This window comes from Carettochelys insculpta, chromosome 3 (assembly GCF_033958435.1).
Source record: "Carettochelys insculpta isolate YL-2023 chromosome 3, ASM3395843v1, whole genome shotgun sequence".
Lineage (NCBI taxonomy): Eukaryota > Metazoa > Chordata > Testudines > Carettochelyidae > Carettochelys > Carettochelys insculpta.
The window spans coordinates 11,074,271-11,096,559 of NC_134139.1; the positions used below are offsets into that span (position 1 = coordinate 11,074,271).

The 22,289-nt window shown below is 46.4% G+C and overlaps 1 protein-coding gene across 5 annotated transcripts in view; it reads left to right on the plus strand.

Moving 5' to 3' along the window:
- The window catches only part of PLCB1 (phospholipase C beta 1), a 746,723-nt gene that overhangs the window by 719,118 nt on the left and 5,316 nt on the right, over positions 1–22,289 (plus strand). Inside the window, exon 33 of one of the 5 annotated variants that reach the window (XM_074989349.1) lies at positions 6,138–6,152. The exons of the other annotated variants lie outside the window; for them this stretch is intronic. The gene's annotated coding sequence lies outside the window, so the exon portion shown is untranslated. Of the gene's footprint in view, positions 1–6,137; positions 6,153–22,289 lie in introns of those variants that run through there. 5 annotated transcript variants of the gene reach the window in all.

Below are 22,289 nucleotides of genomic sequence, written 5' to 3' on the forward strand. Positions count from 1 at the left end.
GAAAACAGGCTGGGTCTACACAGAGCTCTGGTCAGCGCTGCTGCTGGCAGAGCTACGCAAAGTGATTCTCGTGATTGCAAATGGCTGCTTATTTGCATACTCCTGAAGTTCATTACCATAGGCACGCGAGAGTTCGGTGCCGGTGGAAGGGGATGCCGGCAGGAAAGAGGTTCTTGTAGCTATGGTTATGAACTTCAGGAGTATGCAAATAAGCAGCTGTTTGCAATCCTTAGAAGCTCACTTTGCATAGCTCTGCCAGCAGCAGCACTGACCAGAGCTCCGTGTAAAGCCAGCCACAAGATAGATCTTGGCAGGGCTGGGGGCAGGAAGACCAACACAAACCCACAAATTCTGCAGTATCTTGGGAGAAGCCAGACGTTGTAGTAGCAGAGTCCACAGGAACTGGGTCAGTTCACACCTCTCAGAGCAATTGTTTCAGGCTCAGATGGACATCATTGTGTAGGTTTTAACTTAAAACATCGACTGAGTGTATTTCTGCAACAGCAAGTGCGAGAAACGGATTTTTAAAATGAAATCTGAGGTTTCTGAGCACAGTTCGGTGGCACAGAGGATGAATTCTGCAGGGCCCAATTACACGGAGTCCTGATTATAATATATTCTATTACACAGCTCTTAAAATAATTGAGAGGTGAGCAGTTCTCTCCTGTGTCCCTTTGCAGCCTTCCCACGCATTCATCTTGGGCTAGTTTCTCTTCTTTTCAGGATATCTTAATGGTTCCAATTCCCCTTCCAGGTAAGCAGTCAGACGACTGATGCAGCAATCCATGGGGTGTGACGTTACAAGTTGCTAAGGCCTCATCTACACTATCAAGTTTTCTTGCCAAAAACTGCCTTTTGGCAACAAAACAGGGAGAGCATACACACTGCCCACTTCCCCTTCCCATCACAGTCAGTGGGCTTTAAACAGCTATGGATAAAAACGTTGAGCTGCAGCAGTCTGTCTTAGCATGTGACAGCAGAATACGGTAAACTAGGAAAGAGTGTCCTGTATACTCAGTTCTCCCATTATCTTTTCTTTGTTACTCAAAGGCTGAGGAAACCTTTTCTGCTAGCCAAGATTCTTCGGTGCTTCAGCTTAATTTTCATCACATAACATTAAATACAGGTCAGGTCTACAGTGCAGCAATTAATAGATAGCCTAAAGTCTTATTATTTCAAACTAATTGATGTGTAAGAAATTTTAAATAACATAAGAAGGACAGGAAATTTTAGGAAAGATTTATGTAACTAATTCAGAATTATCCTGCCCCCTTGCATAAAATCCTACGCTTGTTATACAAAATGGTGAAATAATTTAATTATTCAGTGATAATTATTAATTCTAAGACTTCATGCCTTTTTTTCTACATTTCTGAGTTCATGTTTATGGAATGGCAGGGCAGATGAAGTTTTACAAGTCATAGTTTTTACATCAAGCCATGTCGTCAGCTAGGGTAAACCTAGCATACTAAAATGGGAATATGCCGGATTTACACCAATGACCAAATCTAAAACCCACTGAAGCCATTGGAAGGACTTGCATTGACTTCAGTAGGCTTTTCATCAGGTCCCAGCTGAAGATCTGTCCTGCAGTGTCCCCCAAAAGCCTGGATGGCCATGGAGGAAACAAGGGTAGTAGCTTCTAGACCTCATGCATCACTGATCTGTACACAAATGAAGTCCCAACGGCAATGCTTGGCCAATGGTTGGCAGCCATTTTCACTCCCTTAGCCCCATACTGCCCTTGGCCAGCCTAAACTCTTCTTCCCCTCCATGCTGTAGAAGGCAGCAAAAGGCTGTAATGCCACTTCAAAGAGCATTAGCTTTACCTCTGTATTATAACCAAAAATTACGCCAGTCTGAGAGGGGAATATGCCACAGACCCCCAGCTTCCCCCTTCCACCCAACTCCCTGCCCCTACTGCCCAAGGCCTCACCCCTTCAGCCCAGTGCCACTAAGAGCCAGGCCCTCCCCCCAGAGCAGGCGGCTCATGGCTCCACCCTCCCCTGCCCCAAACTCCTGAACCTGGGGAGGCTGGGTGGCAGGCAACCCCAGATTTGGAGCCCAGGGAGTGAGGGCAGTGCATGGCCACATCCTCCGCAGACCCAGAGCACAGGAGGGCATGCTGTCCCAGTCTGGGCATGGCTGAAGCCCAGGTAGCTCTGAAAGACTGTATGGGGGTGGGGCTGGAGACAGAGTGTGGGTGGAGCCTTCCCCTGCTTCTGATGCCCACCACCAAAGGAGCATGCTTTACTCAACAGCTGTTTCTCAACTCTAACCTTTCCCCAACACATCTTGTCTCTCCACCTTCACAAGGTGCTGAGCACTGACCGTGCACAGATTTAGCATGAAGATCTTCCTTAGGTCCCAGGGATGGGGGGGCAGTCGTGCCTCACTACTGTTTCTCCCCTGGCTGCTCGTTTTTGGGCCTTTCCACCTCATTTTATGCTTCGTCTATCAGCATAATAGAACAGGGCCATTAGAGACCTGCTGTAGCTATATCTCCGGAATACCACACATGGGGTTTAAATACTCTCAGAGAGGTAGCCGTGTTAGTCTGTAGCTTCACAAAAAAGCAGTCCTGTGGCACCTTAAAGACTACCAAAATTATTAGGGAATGAGCTTTTGTGGGTAGGACTTGCTTTTAAGTGGGTCTTACCCATGAAAGCCCATTCCGTAATAACTGAAGTTGTTAGTCTTTATGGTGCAGCAGGACTGCTTTTTTAACACATACGGGGTGTGATTGTGATCTCTCCTCCTGTCTAGATCTGATCAGTCTCTTTTAGAAGCTATAAGGTCTGCTCAGGGGAAAAGCCAAACAAAACGTTTTCAGCTTGCAAACTCTCCTGGATAATATGGGTATCAAGCCCTAAGAGAAGCTTTTAAGCAAAATATTCACAGCATTTCAACTCCAGTCATACATCTGCTTCAGACAATATCCTGAAGGGGCATTATTTAGCCTACTCGTGTTGGGGTTATCCTGGTACATTAAGGGTCTACCTTGTCTGTTCCAATTTTTGTCTCTCCAGGAAATGAAATACAATGTCACTTGCCTTGAAACAGTTACAATTCAACACCTTCTGGGAGAATAACTTGCAGACTAATGTGAATTATTTAGGGATTTGCCTTCTATGTAGAATCCCTCTCCTTATGTCTGAATCACTGAACAATTAGCAAGCTGCCCTCAATCAAAATACAGCTCAGTTAAAAAAATCTCCCTTTTCTTTTCTAGGGGTACTCTCTTTGGTCCTGTTCATATTCCTCCCTGTCAGTTCTCTCTCTGTCATTCTAGCATTCTGTATCTTTAGGAATGGCAATTAATGATTAGTATAAAAGATGTATTAAGTAGTTATTAATAGTTTTGTATGGTGTTAGCACCCAATCAACATCAGGACCCTGTTGTATTGGTTACTGAATAAACACAAAGTAAAAATGTCCTTACTTCAGACCCGACACCACAGGTGGGTGAGATGAGGCCTGAAAGATAAGGAAACACATTTATGTCAACATGGCATGTGCATAACTTTCAGGCTTTCCATTTTATTACATATCCCTGATCATTTTTATTCCATTCACCATTGTGGCATCGCTCTGTTGGACTAAACAGAGGTTTGCTAAGACACGTCATCCTGAAAGTGACAGGTGGGTCCATAGGCACCAACTCTGTGTGTTTTCCAGGGTTCAAAAACCTACGGGGGGGAAGCTGTTTGGTAGCTGGGGGAGGCACCTGGGGGCAGGCGGGCAAGGGCCCTGGTGGATGGGGTGGGAAGATATAGGAAGGGTGATTCCTCAAGGTGGAATAGGGGTGGAGCCATCCCCAGGGAAAAGTAAGTCTGAACTTGTGTGGCCAGGCCACTACTGCAGAAAGTAACATCACACAAATACTGATTCTGCAGCAGCAGTGGCCACCCAGGTGAGAGGATTAAGCCACCTTCAGAGACAGAAGTGCCAAATCCAGACCTAATGTAAGCGCTTAGCAACTCACCTCAAGTCTGTGGTGTGTGCATGCCTATTCCTGCCTTGATTATACTATGTCTGTGCTGAGGGTTTATGCTGTGGGTTTGTCTGCGCTGTGAGCTGAGAGTTCAAGTCCCACTAACACTCATTGAGCTAGCATACCACAAACAGTAACGTAGTTGGGTTAAGACATGCAGCTATGAGCAGCAGCGTGGGCTAACCACCCCCAGTATGTACCAAGGGGTTCACACAGATTTGCACTGTGCCGACAGCCACCACAGGCCCCAGGACATGGAGAAGAGGGGCTGGGCTCTGTGCCCGAGAAGGAGCAGGGTCAAAATCAAAGGGGCAGGGCCAAAGGGTTCAGCCCTTAATGCCACATGGACCACAGTGCTGGCCTCCTTCCCGCTCCCTGACAGCTGCATGCAGCCGGAGCAGGGCTCCCGTGGCAATTTGAAGGGACCCAGAGCTCCAGCCACCACCACTGCCAAAATAGCAATGGCAGCAGCCAGAGCTCCGGCTCCCTTTGAAATGCCGGGCCCCAAGGGCTGCTGCCCCGTTTGCCCCACAAGTCAGTGGACCGGTCGGCAGAGCTAGTTCATATCATTTTCTGCCCCTGCCTTTTCTTCTGCAGCAACGTTACTATTTTTAGCATTCTAGTTTGATGAGAGCTAGAACAATTGCATCTACCTGAGCTGGGGATTACACCTCCAGCTCTAATTGTAGACCTAGCCTCAGTGGTCCAAATTTCGACCTAGTACAGTCTGGAGGGAGCAAATCCAACTTCCATGTGAGGCAAAATTAGGAGTGCATCATTGCCAATAGCTGAACATTTTTGGCAGGGACTGTTTGCCAGAGGAGCAGCCCAGCCCCCACAGCAGGGGGTTGCAGTAAGTAAGAAGTAAGTGCCTCTCTGACATAAATAATGCAAACACTATTAATATGTGCTACAATTCATAGGTGAGATCCATGTCAGGTAAAATGCTCCTCCTCCTTCCAGGCTATCAAGAGTATTGTAGTTTAGCTCATGCTTCTTATCTTGAAAATCCATCAGGGTTGAAGAATTCTAGTGGGATTTGTTTCAAAAAGAATAATTCCCTCTCAAAAGCTAACAACACTGAACCTGAAGAATTTAGGTTAATGTAATGAAATTACCATAGTCCTTTCATGCTAAATAATACTTTTTTTTTTAGTCCCTAATCGGCTTTATGAAATCTTTTGAAAGGGAATGGCTTGTCATATTAAAAAGAAAAAAGACATTTTAAATGCAATTTACATTTGTTTTTTCACATCTATCTAGAATTGTATAGCTTACCAGACAAAAGCAGAATGACATTAGGCATTATTCCCTTTTTCCATGTACTGCACCTAACTAAAATAGCCAGAGATTTGCCTTTTTACATATTTCCAGAAAAAATGCAAAGCGTAGAGGCCTGATGCTTATCTCAGGTGATGTAAGTCTGGAGAGGAACCATTCAGCCAGGTAGCATGACACCAGCGTAAAGCACATATAACTGACATCTGACTCTGACTCTGCGTAGAGAAGAAAAGTCTTATAGCTCTCTCAAGCAAGAGTTTTTTAGCTGCCTTTTTTCATATATATACCAACAGGATGTGGGGATGGGCAAAGGGGGCATCTGCTTCAGCAGGGCCCCACAATTTAAAAAGGGCCTGGATTTCTTGGCCCTCGCTACAGCCTCTACTTCAGTAGTGGAAGCAGCTGCAGCTTTGGGACTTTAAATCCCCACCAGAGTCTAAGGCAGCGTGTGCCCTATATTCCTGGTGGCACTGAAACGCTGACTGGGGGAAGCTATCTCTCTGAGCCCATCATTGGCATGGAATGTACTGTGTGAAAATCAACTGTGGATGTCTATGATGGAGGGGCATTAATATTCAGGAGCTAAACTGAAACCCTCACAAAACAGAACCAAGAGTCCAAATGAGGAAACATCACATCAAATGCATACTTAAGGCCCAGGGCAAGATTTCCATCCCCTTCACTGGTTGCTGGATCAGGCCCCACGGAGCTGCTCCCCTTGTGCCTCAGTGGAAGCCAAGTACACGTGACTAGACAAAGATTAAGGCCCTCTCTACAGCTGACATTCAGAATTCCTAGGGTGGCGCTACCTGGCTTGAAATAGGGGAATTTCCCAGCTGCAGAATGCCTTTCTTTTCCCCAGGCCACAGCCTGACTGCCCAGCCAGACGGCTTTGCTGGGACTGAGACTGGGACCGTAGCCCCAAGATGGTATCTGCAGCTCAAGATTTAAAAAAAAGAAAGAAGAAAGAAAACAAATAAATAAACACAATGAGGGGCCAGCATTCCTGCAGTGCGGTAATGACCAGGGAAGGAGCAAGGGCCCACTGTGACTGTAATGGAAGCCTGTCCCTGCCGCAACAACTCCATATCTTTAAAGCTCTGGGTCTCGGAACCTAAATCTCATTGCGCGTCAAAGGGACTTGGGTTCCTAAATGCCTATATCACTTCTGAAAATGGATTTTAGGCTCTTCAGTCACTTAGGCAACTTTGAAAATTTCCCCCCAACATCTATAATATTCCGGCTCTAATCTTTTGTATAGTGGGGCTGCGCAGTGCTGAACAGTTGTCATGCCTTGTCCCAGAGAGTAGTTTTGTGTCCATAGTGGGCAAAATGGTGCCTAGTTATTCTTGGTTTTATGCCATTTGATTGAGAAAATAAATAAAAATATTTGAAAAAAAATTGAGAGTATTCCAGACGAGTGCAAACCTTCCTGGTGAGAGTGGTCTGATCTTTCATTACCTCACCAATTAATATATGCAGCTGTTCAGTAAAAATGACTATTTACTTTAAAAGCCACCTTCTTTAGTGAACAGTTATGTTGCGAAGAATCTTTTTAAACAAAGCACATCAAATGATGTGTGGACTTGTCTGCTCATAGGTGGAGGGGCTGGGAAGAGATAAGATACTTTATCAAAACATTTTCCTTGTTTATAATGTTCAAAACAATCTTTTAACTCCACAGAATTTAGAATAGGACCTACTCACTGTAGGGCTGCGCCCACACTACCTTCCCTTTCAAGAGGAGGAGTGCAAATGAGGGAGATCAAAAACGCAAATGAAGTGCTGATTTACAAAGCTCACACTTCATTTGCATTTTCCATCTCCCTCATTTGCATCCCTCCTCTGAAAGGGGAATGTAGTGTGGATGCAGGCTAGAGGGAGGGGCAGAGTGGTGGTTTGAAAGGGTACAGGGAGTTGTTAATCAATGTGGCAATTCTACCTTGTGCTACTAAGTTGAAGGGATAAAATCAAGGAGCTGTGAGAATCAGCACTGAGCAGTGCTCTGTAACAATTCCCCCTGTAAACATGATTGGTATTTCCAGGTAAAAGAAATGCATTATTACCCTCTTCTTTCTAGCTGATTTGAGCCTTTGGCTGTTCCTGTAAGCCTCATAGGCACAGTCAGATGGTTAATATCAAGGTGTCAGCTGACAAGTACAAGGTCACATTCTGAGCATAATGCCCCATGTAGCTGTTGTGAGAGAAAACTGTGGATTTCCCATTAAAATGCTACTGATAAAGAGAAACCTCCAATGAGGTTGAGTACAGATTCTCTGGTTACACTGAGTGAAAACTCAGGGTGGTGGTGTTAGTGAGCTAATTAAGAAACCTATCAGAACACTCTCCTTCATTGCAAAGGATTACAAAACTGTAATCACTTAAAAATGTTTTCAAAGGCACTTCTGGGGCTTTGTTCTTTAGACACATTGATTTCTAGTCTAAAAGCACCAGTTTTTAACAAGCTGTTGAGAGAATATCTGCTCGATAATTTGCACAGCACACTTTTCAGAGAAACTCTGTGCTGCGGAGTCTAATTTGTGACGTGCAGAACTATAGTGACACAAAGGACGCTGCTTTCCACTTAATAGGGAAAATATCAAGCACCAGTGTAGGATTTTACCAGTGTGATTACTGCTAAAGTCAGCAGCAGCCAAGCCCTAAAAGCTTCTGCAATTTTCCAATAATAGTAGGTATAATAATTATACTAACCATATACTTTAATTGGTGTGTCCTCTCCCTCACCACTGGGACATTACTGTCTGGTGCAAAATCTTCAAATATTGCCACACTTCAACCAACCAACTGCTGTGGCAGTGTAAGGTCCACGCTAGACCTTAAAGTTGATTGTAGGTACACATTTCAAGCTACAGCAATTGCGTAACTAGAATTGACTGATCTGCAATCAACTTACGAGGCCGTCCTCACAGAGGGAGGTCAGCAGGAGAAACTCTCATGTTGACCTCCCTTACTCCATGCGAGACTAAGCACGTGAACCCCAGAAGATCAACCCCAAACTATGGACTTTTGTGATGCTGCTAAAAATAGCAGTGTAGATGTTCTTGCCTGGGCTGGGAGTCGAGCTCTGAAGCCTGGCAAAGTGGGTGGATCTCAAAGCCCAAGTTCCAGCTACATCTGAACATTGACACTGCTATTTTCAACATCACTGCATGAGCCCAAGGCTCTGGGAGTTGCGCCTGCCGTTTGGGTTTTTATGTTGCTGTAGAGGGCATTCTGGCTGCCAGGGAATGTAACAAGGAGATCAGAACAACAAAGTGGAAGAACATGGCAGGACACCCTGAGAACTCAGCCATTTGCTACGCTTAGAGAGGCTATTTATGGTACTGATGAGGGCTTCTGTAGGTCCCACGGGAAGATTCACACATTCAATGCAAGAGTGATGCATTGTGAAGTTAAAGTTCAAAAACTTCAAAGTACAGTTCAGTTGTGTTCAGATGCCTGTTGAGAATTGCAAGGGAGGTACAAGTTTGTCCACTTGCCGTCGCAATGGTTTATAGGATAATGACAATGACTCTTTTGTAAAGTGCTGTGAGATCTAAAGGTGAACAGGCATTATGTGTGCACAAAGTGTTCTCACTACTGCTACAGGGCAAACCTGTGGAATCTGGGACTCTCTGATCCAGCAACATCTGTGGTCCGGCAGAGAGCCTGGCAGCTGGGAGCAGGGGTCCAGCTGGTAGTCAAGCAGCTGAGAGCCTCAGCCAGGCTGCATAGCCACGGCTGGGGCTCAGGTATTGGGGCTGGGAACCTGGCAGAAGTCGCAGCCGGGGCCAGGAAGCCAGTGACAGAGGGGGCTAGAGCAGTCATAGGGAGACACAGTCAGAGATGGAGCATAAGAAGTAAGGCCAGGGAGTGGGAAGGCAGCAGCAGCCAGGGTGCCAGCAGGGGTGCCAGGCTGGTGGCTTGGGGACCAGAGACCAGGGCTAGTGGCTGGGAGCAGCCTACAGCCCTGAGGGGAACCAAGAACAGGACAGTGGCAGGCAAGGGAGCACTTACCTACCCTGATCTGGCAAAATCCCTAGTTTGGGGCCATTCTGGTCCCAAGGTTGCCAGATCATGGAGGTGCAACCAGTACTACTGCCTTGTATTGCTTTTTACATCTTGTCATTTCTGGCCTCCAGAGAAGTGTATCCCCAGATTTACTATCTTCCTATGTATCTCCTCTCCTCCAAAAATGTCCTGACTGCTCCCTCTACAGGACCTCTCTCTCGGTGGTCACCCAATAACAAACAGGACGTCTTCATGTCACCCCTCTATTTGTGAGTCTGTTGGTGGCTGATCAGATCTTATCACAGAAGGGGCAGGTGTTGGTAGCTGTTGGAAAAATGCAGGTCAGTTTTTGACTCTCTTTTCTTCTTCTCCGCCTCTCCTCCTCTGCACTGTGACGGGGCCTCTCAAATTGCACCACCCCCTCAGTGCTTGTAGACAACAGAGACTGTATAAATGACCCTGTAACTCTCACTGCACTCAAGAGACTTTAATCTTCGCTGAAGTAAGTCTGTTCGGCTTGCAGATTGCAGTGAACTGTAGCAGGCAAGGGACTTGAAACATTTCTGGAGTACATTGGCTCTGTCATAACCTCAATTTGTAATTCTGAGAAAAGGTTTCCAAGGGGCCATTAAGCACTTTTGAGCAGGTGGCTATAATGATACCCGTTAGAAGGGTTCTGCTGTCTGACAGTCAGCTGTCCATTTCCAGGGCGCACTGGAGGCTCCATGGAAGTGAATAAAGAGCCCTCATTAGAAAGCAATGGAGAAATCGCTTTGTTATTCTTTAATACAGTGCCATAAAATGTGGGCACGTTACCTAAGAACTAAACCAGAGCTTCTATTGCAGCTTCTGTTGAGCTATGTCAGGAATGAGTTACCCGTGATTCTCACCACGGAAACAGAGTGCAGAATATGGCAAATGAGAAATAGTCATCAAAGGGGTTTCTCTGGATTTCTTCCAGTGAAATGAGGAAGACTCTGGCCATAGATAGCAGGCAGTGAACTTCAATTTCATGATGGTGTAAAAAAGCAAAATCAGGCCCAAAGTCACCATGCTTGTGCAGGAAGGAGGGATTTTTTTTTCCTTTCATATCAGTTTAAATGATCTCTTTGTTTGTATTATGAGAAGCATGGGTGACATATTTATAATCATAAAAGAAAGAACTGATAGCTTAAGAAAGATTTCTAGCTACAAAAGGAGACAAACTGCGGGTATGCAAAATATTTGTTGAAATAAGAATGGTTCCATCATACAGCTTAAAAAGGCCCAGAGGTGGGCTTTGTGTGAGAATTAACTGTGGAAATGTTAGAGAAATTGGAAATAAAGTATAAAAATTCCCATGCATTTCAATGAAATCCTTCTATTTTTAAGAATGGTAAGAGATTTGAAATGTGCAAATAGTGAGATGAGGTTCCTGAATCTCCACATGATACTCAGACTGCAATAATAACATGCCTTTACCATGGAGTCCATACAAAGCCATGCATTGCTAATGTACCTGTCATGCTGGATCTAGGTGGTGTTGATAGGCTAATGCATTTCGCCAGTCACACGTAGTTATTAATAAGCACTTGAAGTAGCAGCAGTTTGCCGAACAAATAACAGGCAAAGTTCCTTCACCAAAGAACTACAATCTAACAGCCTTATTTAAGGGCCTCATTAACTTCACAAATCCATTAATTTAATTGGGGTTACACTAGTTTAAAACAGTCTGCTCAAGGAAGAAGCAGTGCATATTGGTCTGTTATGAACCAGAATAAAACAAATTCTCTGGCCTTCTCCATCTAGCAGCCTCCAGCTCCTCATTGCAATGAGTTCTGAATTAATCTGCCTGGATGGGACAGTGCTGGCGGATGCTTGAAAGATGTGGATGCTCATGAAGCAGCCCTTACTGTGGTGTTTGCGCCCTGTCAGGATACATATACACAGCCACTGTGAGCAAGTCTCTGACTCAGCTCAGAGTTGTAGTGTCGAGGCCTATATTTATTGCCTAGGGCACTGCCACATCTCAAGGAGGGGAGGTTTGCACTCATGATTCCCCTTTGCATCCTTTCCATGGGACCTTGTACTTTCCTGTACCCGCAGAGAGTTCTTTGAGATCTGCAGAGGCACAAGAGTCACCCAGGCAGGACTGCTGCTGCCAGTCCCAGTTTTCCTGCTCCAGACCTTTGATAGTATGGCCACTGCTCGAGCTGTGTCCTGAGACCCCTTCTACAAGTTCTGCCTTGCAAAGGAAGGAAATGCATAAATTGATGCCGACGGAATAGGCCGTGACCAAGTACCTCGATCCCACAGGGATGTGAGATATGATGCTCAGGTACTTTGATCCCTCCAGCCTCTCCCCTTCCAACCCTCTCCTGTCACTTCCCACAGCTACAAATCCTGAAGACCAGGGGTGAGCAAACTTTTTACATCAGGCCCCACTTTTCATCCCTGCAATTAGCTTGACCCCCTTTCCTCCCTCTCCAACCTGTTTATGGAATCCAAACCAACAGGCAGTTTTATGATGTTTATATGAACAAAAACCCTTTTGGGCAGTTGCAAGAAAATAAGTCTGTAGAATGTAAAAACTTTATTAATCGGTATATAAATGTGAATACACAGACATAAAGACAGTAGTCTCAGAGACGTAGCTGTGTTCGTTTGTAATTTCACATTGCAAACATGCCCAAAAGCAGTCCTGTAGCACTTTAAAAACTAACCACGTAAGTTATTAGACAATGGGGTTTTGTGAGAGAGAGACACTTCAGGTCTGGAAAATTCCAAAGATGTGGATCTGTCCCACAAAAGCTCATCGCCTAAAAAAGTATTTTGTTACCCTTTGAAGTGCTACAGGACTGCTGTTCTGCTTTTTTTTTTTCCAAATAAAAACAGTAATGGATTTCAGCATTTTGAAGGAGGTGGAAGAGCCTGAGAGCTAGCAGCTGATCAGGCTGCATTGCCTCTTATGAAATTTCACACCCCTTCCCCAAGGGACCCACCCCCTACTTTGCTCACCCCTCCTGCAGACGACTCTCATCAGCATCAAGAAGGAGAGGGATAGGAGAACAATGATATGGAGATGATTCTTCCTTTCCAGGCCAACAGGCTTCTGCTTGGTGGTGGGAGTAGCAGGGCCCTTAGTAAGGAGCTCTTAGGCCGTGTCTACACTAGCCCCAAACTTCAAAATGACCATGCAAATGGCCATTTCGAAGTTTACTAATGAAGCACTGAAATACATATTCAGTGCTTCATTAGCATGTGGGCGGCCGCGGCACTTCAAAATTGACGCGCCTCGCCGCCGCGTGGCTCGTCCCGACGGGGCTCCTTTTTGAAAGAACCCCGCCTACTTCGAAGTCCCCTTATTCCCATCTGCTCATAGGAATAAGGGGACTTCGACATAGGTGGGGTCCTTTCGAAAAGGAGCCCTGTCGGGACAAGCCGCACGGCGGCGAGGCGTGTCAATTTCGAAGTGCCACTGCCACCCACATGCTAATGAAGCGCTGAATATGTATTTCAGCGCTTCATTAATAAACTTCGAAATGGCCATTTGCATGGCCATTTTGAAGTTTGGGGCTAGTGTAGACATGGCCTTACTGTTTCAGATTAGAGAAGAACACAATGCCACCTGAAAATCACTTGATCCCTAAGCTCTGCTCCTCAGTTTCGCTATTGCGGCTATTGAGCCTCCATCTGCTTTTGACAGTTCTTGCTACTCAGTGTTTAAGGCCTTATCGCTCTCAAGCGGCTCTCTAATTAAGTCAGCCCTACAAATGAGAAGCAGCAGAACAGTTGCACATTTGCTCTCTGTCCCCTTAATCTGCAAGTCCTGCCTGCACTATTTCAGAAGCTAAATTGAGGTCACGGACATTGCGCATATTTGTTGTTTGATGCAGTCATCAAAACCCCAAATCTGCTATGCAAAAAAAGCATCTTTGGGCATATAAGTTAAACATTTGCAGCCATGAAAACAAATACATGGCGCTTTAGCCAGCTCAGAGACGTGGGGGAAATAAAAAGTAGTTTCAGGCCCAGTATTTCTCTGACAGCCATATGCTTTCCCTGTGCACAGATTTCCCAGCCCACAGGTGTTGGGGAAACAGTCATTCCTAGCGGCTTCTGAAAATGGAAATGTGAACTTAAAACACTCAGACTTTGTCACTGATTTATTATACCCAACTCAGTGCAATCCCACATTTATTAATAATCACCATTCTCACTGCTATCACACCTGCATTCAAACTGACTGATGTTTATCCCACACAATGTGTGGTAGAAATGAATTTAATAGCTTCTTTCATCAGTCAACCAAATGGCAGATCGGAACATTCCCATAGAATTAAATATTATGCCGGCTGCTTGCTGGAGCCCACGATCATTATGGATGCAAAACAGTTTTCAACATAAATTTTCAAAATATTTGCCTTTAAGGCTCACATTCACTATACTTGGCTTGTGCTAGACAGGGAATTTTCTCTGTGCTTTTTAAACATCACCCCTTCAGTTATTTTGAGTTCAAAGAAGGTGGGGGGAAAATCCCATCCAAAAACATAACAGCTGGAGAAGATCTCAGCTCTGTGCTGGTGAGTAAAGGACCCACATGTGATAGATGCTTTCCAGGTGGTATTTTCAAGCACCTGAGTCAGATGGAGTTGCCAGGACATATTCTCAAGACCAACCATTTGACACCTGCTGCAAGTTTAGATGGATGAGGGAGAGCAGTAGCAGTAAGCAGTCTTTCCCATAAGCTGAGACCTTGGGCAGCCCCCCAAGAGATGTCCAGGTGCTGCCCAGCTGATTAGTAGAGCTCCCACAGCCATCCGCCGTCAGCAACCTGTGTTTCTATTGGTGGTGCCAATCTGCATCCGCATTGGTGTGCAGAACAAAATTTATTTCACCCATGGATGGAAAAAATTGGCGGGAACCCTGGCAGTGACCCAGCTCCTGTGATACCAAATATCAAAGTAATGGCCCCAACCATGTGTGAGGACAGCAGGGTATCAGGTGGACATAGTGGCTTTCTGCCAGGGGCCCTTTCCTTTGACAAAGTCCCTCAGGCTAGGATGGGTTGGAATAGCATCGGCTAATCTCTCTACCCCCGGGATTTACTGGCCTTGGGATTACTTTGTACTGACACATGCCTGTACGCAGGTGGGGTGCGAAGGGTGCATTTGCCCCCTCCCAATGGGTTGCCCCACCCCTTCTCCACTCTGCTCCCACCCTGACTTCTGGCCGGGGATTTCCTGGGACAATGGCAGGGCAGACACAGAGGGTCGCCTCCCCACAGCCTGTCTTGCCCCCGCACACTTCACAGTGCTCCATTGCTGCCCCCCCAGCCCACTGAGCCCCAGCTGCTGCCGCCTACCCCCACCACCCACCCACCCCCGTCACAGGGAATCCTCCCGCTTCCCAGACCAGTGGGGAGGGGCTCCTTGGGGGTGGTCCTATGGACAAGTGGTGGTGGGGTGACCTTCGGGCTGAGCAGGAGGAGGCTGAGGCTGAGTGTGGGTGGGTTGGGGTGGGGTGGGGTGTCTGGGCTGAGGGGATGTCTGTTCAGGCCAAGCGGGGGATTGTGTTTGGGTTGGGGGGGATGCTGTGGTCTTGCAGAGGGGTCAGTTTGAGCAGGATTGGAGGGGTCCATGGGCTGAGCAGAGGTGCGGGAGGTTCTTCAGGCCTAGTGGGGGTGAGGTGGGGTGGCTATTCAGGGCAGGACAAACTCTGGGTGCCTGGACGGGGAGTGGGGGGCAGGGCCAGCTGGAGAGAGAGCGTGGGGGGAGACACGCAGGGCCTGCTGTCGGGGCGGTGGTCCACATTCACAAAAAAAGCACCCCGCCTCAGAAGTTACTGCGTATGGGTCTGTGATTGATTGGCACAAAGCACCGGGATAGGGGCCAAGCCATCACACAGGTGCCTCTCTGTTTTCTTTGAGCCGCCGTTTGCCAAGTGTTGATCCAATGAAATTAGATTGTGAATGCAGGAGTCTTTTACATTTCTACAGAGACAGACCCCAGCTAAGCCATACAGCTTCTCCAAGCTCTGCAGAGACAGACAGGCCGGGATTTGGCCCTCAGGTTAGTAAATCAGAGTCATCTTCAGTGTGTTAGAGGCCTGTTCTTCTGGCACTAGAGGTCTTGGGACTTATTCCCAGTCCTGCAGGCAGGACTGACAATGACCTGATGTGTCTATGTACACAGCTCCCAATTTGTTAATGTGTTTAAACTAGTGCTGAGATTTTCTCAACTCTGTTGTGCTTCTGAGAACTACTGTACTTTGTTATGTTATGATCTGATTCCTATAACTGATTTAGCCCAACCATTTCTTTCACACTGCCTGAAATGTAAAACAGTTTCACCAGCTACAGTGAAGGGAATGAGTTGGATTTCAAGTACTGAGAACTGACAGAAAATCAGTATTCGACTCTTAAACTCAGCAAATAAGATATCTCTGAGGACAGTGAATCTGGTTTTATTCAGCATGGAGGGGATTCATCTTTCTCTTTTTTTTAACCAATACTCTCCATGTGAACTACAGTCTTCTGGTAACTTGTGCTGACAACACGCTGGGGCATTTCATGTGATCTGTGTATTTTTGTTCTTGGTGAAAGCAGAAGTTCATTAGATCATGCTGTAAGTATGCAGAGGTCCAGAGAGGTTGGTCAGAATAAGTTCAATCCACAGTTTCTCCTTCTAGGCTCAGAAATTGTGTTGCCCTTAGTTGGTTTGTAACTTTAAAAAGAACTCTGATTCTTTCAAAAGTTTACAGATGAACATTGACTTAATGCTGTTTTGAAACTTCACTATGCAGTGGGAAAATGCTGCTTTTAACCATCTTAATTTAAACTGAATGAGCACAAAAATGATTTATTTATCTTCTCAAAGCTTTTTCTTAAACTTTCTCTTCATTTTTTTATAGTTTACACTGTACTAACAAGCTGTCCTGAAGCACCATGGAGACTAACAAATTTATTTGGCCAAAAGATGCTACAGGATTGCTTGTTTTTGTGAAGCTACAGACTAAGGCTACATCTACACTTACCAATGAAAATTGAACACTTAGGTTTGATCTTCCGGGGCACTGTCTCGCGAAACAGTGCATTCCGGGATTCAAGGTCAACCCCTTAACTCCTTGCGAGTCACAAGAATTAAGGAATGTCGGCAGGAGGAGTGCTCCCATCGACATTCTACAGTGAGGACCAACGTCGACAGCTGCAAAATCAATTTTTAGTACGCCATTTGGTATGCCATTTGCATAGCAGACATTGACATTCTCAGTAAGTGGAGATGGAGCCTAATACAGCTACCCTCCTGTGCACACAGTACTGTCCTGTATGTGTTTTTTTTTCTTCTCTCTGCTGCTGCCTTCTTGTTTACTTCCAGTCCTCAATGAGGTGTGTGGTTCACCAGTTAATTCATAACTCTGGTGTTTGTAACTCTGAGTTCCTACTGTACTTCCCAGCCTACCAATGATTCAGGAGTTCAAGCCTTGTGTAACCAGGGAGTCAAACAATAGACTTGCATGACAGCCACCTTGCACTGGAAATAATTGTGAGTGAACCATCTTAGCCTCATACCACTCCTATGAGATAAGAAACCTTATCAGCTCCATTTTACAGATGATGAAACTGAGGGTACATCTACACTACCTGGGAGATCAACCTAGTAAGCATCGATCTTCCAGAGTTCGATTTTGCAGGTCTAGTGGTAATGCACAAAATCAAACTATCAGGGGTCCTATGGACTTCCCTCTGTGAGGACGGCCAGATCATTTCAATTTCTGTAACTGGAATTGCATGTCTATGATTGACTTTAAGGTCTAGTATAGACCTGGCCTAAGGCGTGAAGCAATCTAGGCCAGTAAGAAAACAACAGATTTGGGAATTTGCTGAAAATCTCTCCTGTGAATTTTGAAAACTTGGGCCTGAGCATATTGGCCAAGGTCATACAAGGACTCTGTGGTCAACTGAGGAACATAGTCAGGAGCTCCTGAGTCCCACTCCAGTGTTTTAATGACCAGATCTACCTACCCCTAAAGTGGTAGACAGACATTTGATGTAATGGATTAAAATACAGGGGTGGCAGCGTTGGGTAGGATGGCCAGTGCTTCTCAGCTTCCATTCCTGCCAATGCCTTTATGGATGGCTTCCCATTGAAGTGATTAACTCATAGACTCTACTTGCTGTTCTCATCTGAAGGTTGGCGTAGGGGGAAAGAGGCACTGCCTTTGGCACCATCAACAACACTTATTTTTATGCATGTTTTTGATTATTGGTATCCCTCTCTGTCATGGTTAGTGGCTAAAAAGTCATGTGTGATCCCACCAGAAGACTCAATGTCTGATCTTGTCCTTAGACTTTAAGAATAATGACTGTAAAGGGCACAAGAGCAGGGAGCGTTCTCCTGATTGCATATGGCATTTGATTTTATGTATCCCCCTTTTTATTCAAGGTACCACAGAGCCCTTTATAGGTTTGACATGTGTCATGCAGGGTACGTCTACACTAGCCGGCTACTTTGAAGTAGCCAGCACAACATCAAAATAGCACGTGTCGTGTCTACACGCACCGTGCGCTATTTCGACGTTGAAATCGACTTTAGGCAGCGAGACATTGAAATTGCTGTTCCTATCCGAAGATGGGAATAGCGCCCTACTTCGACATTCAGCGTCGAAGTAGGGCGTGTGTTGATGATCCACGTCCTGCTACATTGAAATAGCGGGGTCCTCCATGACGGCCATCAGCTGAGGGGTTGAGAAATGCTCTGTCCAGCCGCTGTGGGGCTCTAAGGTCGCCATGTGCAGCAGCCCTTAGCCCAGGGCTTCTGGTTGCTGCTGCTGCTGCTGGGGGTCCATGCTGTGTGCATGGGGTCTGCAACCGGTTGTCGGCTCTGTGGACCTTGTACTGTGCAGGCCGAGTGTGTCTGGGAGGGGCCCTTTAAAGGAGCAGCTTGCTGTTGCCCCAGAAGGGCTAGTCCACCCTGTGACCCTGTCCGCAGGCTTTCCTAGCCCTCTTATTCCGATCAGGGCTGCTTTTGTGTGCAGACGCTCCCCTGCAGGGCCCATTTCGATGTAGCGCTTTCCTACGTCGACGTTGAACGTCGACAGCACCAGTCCTGGAGGATGTGTGGGCACTACGTGTTGAAATAGCTTATTTCGATTTCACTATGTCAAAATAAGCTTTTTTGATGTAGCGTCCCAGCGTAGACACAGCCGCAGTGATTAAGTAGGCAAGTGTGGACGCCATCTTCTTTCGTCATTAACGCACAGTTTGCCTTTGGGCCAGGACAACATGTGGGTGAGAACACAGAAGGCCACATGTACCCCACAGCCTCTTCCCCCTGCACTCACACTCAGTGGTGCACTGTTCCTGGTGGCAGGGACCAGTCCCATCTCTCCCCCAGAGGAGTGCAGCCTGAGAGCAGTGCGAACTTCTTCACAAGGCTTCCATAGGAAGAGGCAGGCAGGGGCAGAGCAGGGGGAGGGGGAGGGGGAGGAACAGGTGTGGGGAAAGGGGAAAGTATGGGCAGGGCATGGGTGATGAAGGGTGGAACATGGGTGGGGCAGGGAACGGATTGGGGCAGCCCCTCCCCCCAAATCTCCACACCAGTTGCCTCTGCTTGTGGGTGAAATTAAGAAACAGAAGAATGGCCACACTGGGTCAGTGTCCTCTCTTCTAACAGAGGCCAATGCCAGATGCCCCAGAGGGAGTGAACAGGACATGTAATCATCAAAGTGATCCCCCTCATGTGATCCATTTCCAGCCTCTGACACACACAGGCTTGGGACACCATTCCTACCCAGCCATGGATGGCCATTGATTGATCCCACAGTGCAAACCCAAAATGAAGTTAAGAGTCTAACATGTTGCTGGCAGTGTTGCTGGAGCCATGTTGGTACCATGTCATTAGAAAGACCAGGCTATCGAGGTAATATCTTGCACTGCAACAAAGACTGTTGGTGAAAGAGACCATCTTTCAAAATTATACAGAGCCTTCTTCAGTACCACAGATCCAGTAAAAGAGAGTACCTCCCTCATCTCATCCGTAGAAAGTAACATGTGAAACTCCCATTCAGACACCCCATAGCCATGTCTGTAACATCTAGGTTGAGATACCTGCTGCATACCAGCAGTGCTCCCTACGCAATAATGTATACCAGGGCAGTCCACGCTGTATGTGAATGCACTGTCCACATTACCAGTCTGTGCCGGATTTCATTCAGAGATGCATAATGGAACACTGCTTTTCTCGTGCATGGGGCTTGTAGAGTCCCATTAGCTAGAATTGGTCATCATGACTTCCTCCTATTAGTTGGCATCCTTCAGTCTGCATAGACTATGGACTGCGCCCTTTATAGTTTCAATTGAGGACTTCATTTACAGTGTCTACTGTGACTATGAAGACCCACACGAGAGTGACAGTCCTTGCTGCATCTCTTGCAGATGTGGTGGTTGTCTGGCAAGTCCTTAGTGTGCTTTCTGTGCGCTCGCTTCTCCTCTGCTAGCTGTCTGATACTCATCTCCCCTTCTGAAGGCCCTTGTGTAACCCCTGCCTCCATCTGCTGCGGTCATCTGCTAGTTCTTCCCAGTTGTCCAGCTCGATGTCTACCTCTCTGAGGTCTCTCTTGCAGACATCTTTGTAACGCAACTGGGGGCATCCGGGAGGCCTTTTGCCAGAGGCTAGCTCACCATACAGGATGTCTTTTGGAATCCTTCCATCATTCATCCTGTAGACGTGGCCAAGCCAGCGGAGCCGGAGCTGCCTGAGGAGGGTGTGCATGGTTGGGATTCCAGCTTGCTCGAGGACGGCGGTGTTGGTCACTCTGTCCTTGCATAATATTCCAAGGATGCGCCTGAGGCAGCGCAAGTGGAAGACGTTCAGCCTCTTTTCCTGGCGGGCATACAGGGTCCAAGTCTCGCTGCCATAAAGGAGGGTGCTGAGGATGCAGGCTCTGTAGACTTGCATTTTGGTGTGAGTGTACAGCTTCTTGTTATTCCACACTCTCTTGCTGAGTCTGGACAGAGTTGTGGCTGCTTTTCCGATCCTCCTATTTAGCTCAGTGTCCAACGACAGGGTGTCAGTGATGGTGGACCCGAGGTAAACGAACTTGTGGACGACCTCTAATGTATAGTTGTCAGTGCTGATTGATGGGGATTCAGCAACATCCTGACCGAGTACGTTTGTCTTCTTTAGGCTGATGGTAAGCCCAAAGTCCTTGCACGCTTTGGAGAACCGCTCCAGCAGTTTTTGAAGCTGGTCTTCTGTGTGAGACACTACAGCAGCATCATCTGCGAACAGCATGTCTCTGATGAGGACTTCCCGCACCTTAGACTTAGCTTTCAGCCTTGCAAGATTAAACAGTTTCCCATCAGATCTTGTGTGCAGCAAGATGCCCTCTGTTGAAGATCCAAAGGCATGCTTCAGGAGGAGTGCGAAGAAGATCCCGAACAATGTTGGATCAAGTACGCACCCTTGTTTGACGTTGCTCCTGATTCTGAAAGCATCCGATAATGTGCTGTCATATTGGATGGTTCCTCTCATGTCTTCGTGGAAAGACTGGATCATCTTGAGTAACCGTGGAGGACAGCCTATCTTGTGGAGCAGTTTGAACAGACCATCCCTGCTGACCAAGTCAAAAGCCTTGGTCAGGTCGATGAAGGCTATGTAGAGTGGCTTCCTCTGCTCCCTGCACTTCTCCTGCAGCTGCCTTAGAGAGAAGACCATGTCAACGGTAGACCTCTCTGCGCAGAATCCGCACAGCAGAAATCTGTCATTTCTTATGTATCTCAGGCCTTGTGTGCCCATCCTGCAGGGCCACCATTTCATTCATAGATATTTCTCTGCTTTGTTGAACTTCAGGAGGTTTTCCACACATCAGAATGCTCTCCCCACCCCTAGTTTTGAAAAGCAGTATTTGAACTTTAATGTGATTTAACCAGGAGTGGGCAGACAGACGCGCATCACAGACAAGGCACTACAAACTCAGTCAATGGACATCACAACTGCTACTGCTTTCTCAGAAGCTGCCTTGATTTTTTTTGTAGCCTATAGAGATAATGTATTTGAAGATGGTGTCACTGCTGCCAAAGAAATGGTGGAAAACTTAGGAGTTCATCTTATCTTCCAGGAAACTCATACTTATCAGAACAGACAGTTTGGTTACAAGGACAGAGATGAGGTAAAGGAAAGCTCAGAATTAAAATTCAAGGGGGAGATTTTTGCTCACTCATTGATACTGCTCATATGTCCATCGAGTAAAGGGTTGGACAAATGAAGCACTTTGGACATGTGGTGGACCGTGCGTATCCTTTTACTCTAGAATGTGGCCTGTGCTTCTTTGGACTCCTCCAGAGTAGAATATTGTAATGCATTCTATGCCATGCTATGCATTAAGGTCACTCCGAAATGAAAACTACAGGATACTGCAGCATCCCAGGTGTTAAGGAATGTGTCAGGCAGAGAACATACCATAGTAATGCTCTGTAATCCTCACTGGCGGTCAATAAGTTACAAAGGGGAAATTCAGCAAGTTAGTTTGTGTTTTGTTGCTGTTACAGTTTTAATTTATTTCTCTCAAGTAGTGCTCACACTCTTCAGAGGAAAGTTTCTTAAAGACAGATCGAGGCAGAGAGAAAGGGCACAAGAAAAAGAACGAAGGCACTGCATAAAAGAAAAGTGATCGAAGTGGCAGCTAGCCATGTCACGGCAAAATAAGACATGCAAATACATATTTGAAATCTGGAACATATAATTTACTCCTCAGACTTGTCAGTAGCAGATAGTGACCAGATGTCCTGATTTTATTGGGACTGTCTGAATATTAGGGGCTTTGTCTTTTATAGGACCCTGTTACCCCACCTCACCTCCCTCCCAGTTTTTCAGACTTACTGCAAGGTCACCCAAGTAGCAGTCAGTAATATGGATTAGGGGTGAGCAACATGGCTATCCACGAGGCCAGAGCAGAAGTTTCCCATAATCAAAATGAGAGATAAGAGCCAGAATAAGTGTTTTAGCAAAGGGGATAGAAAAAA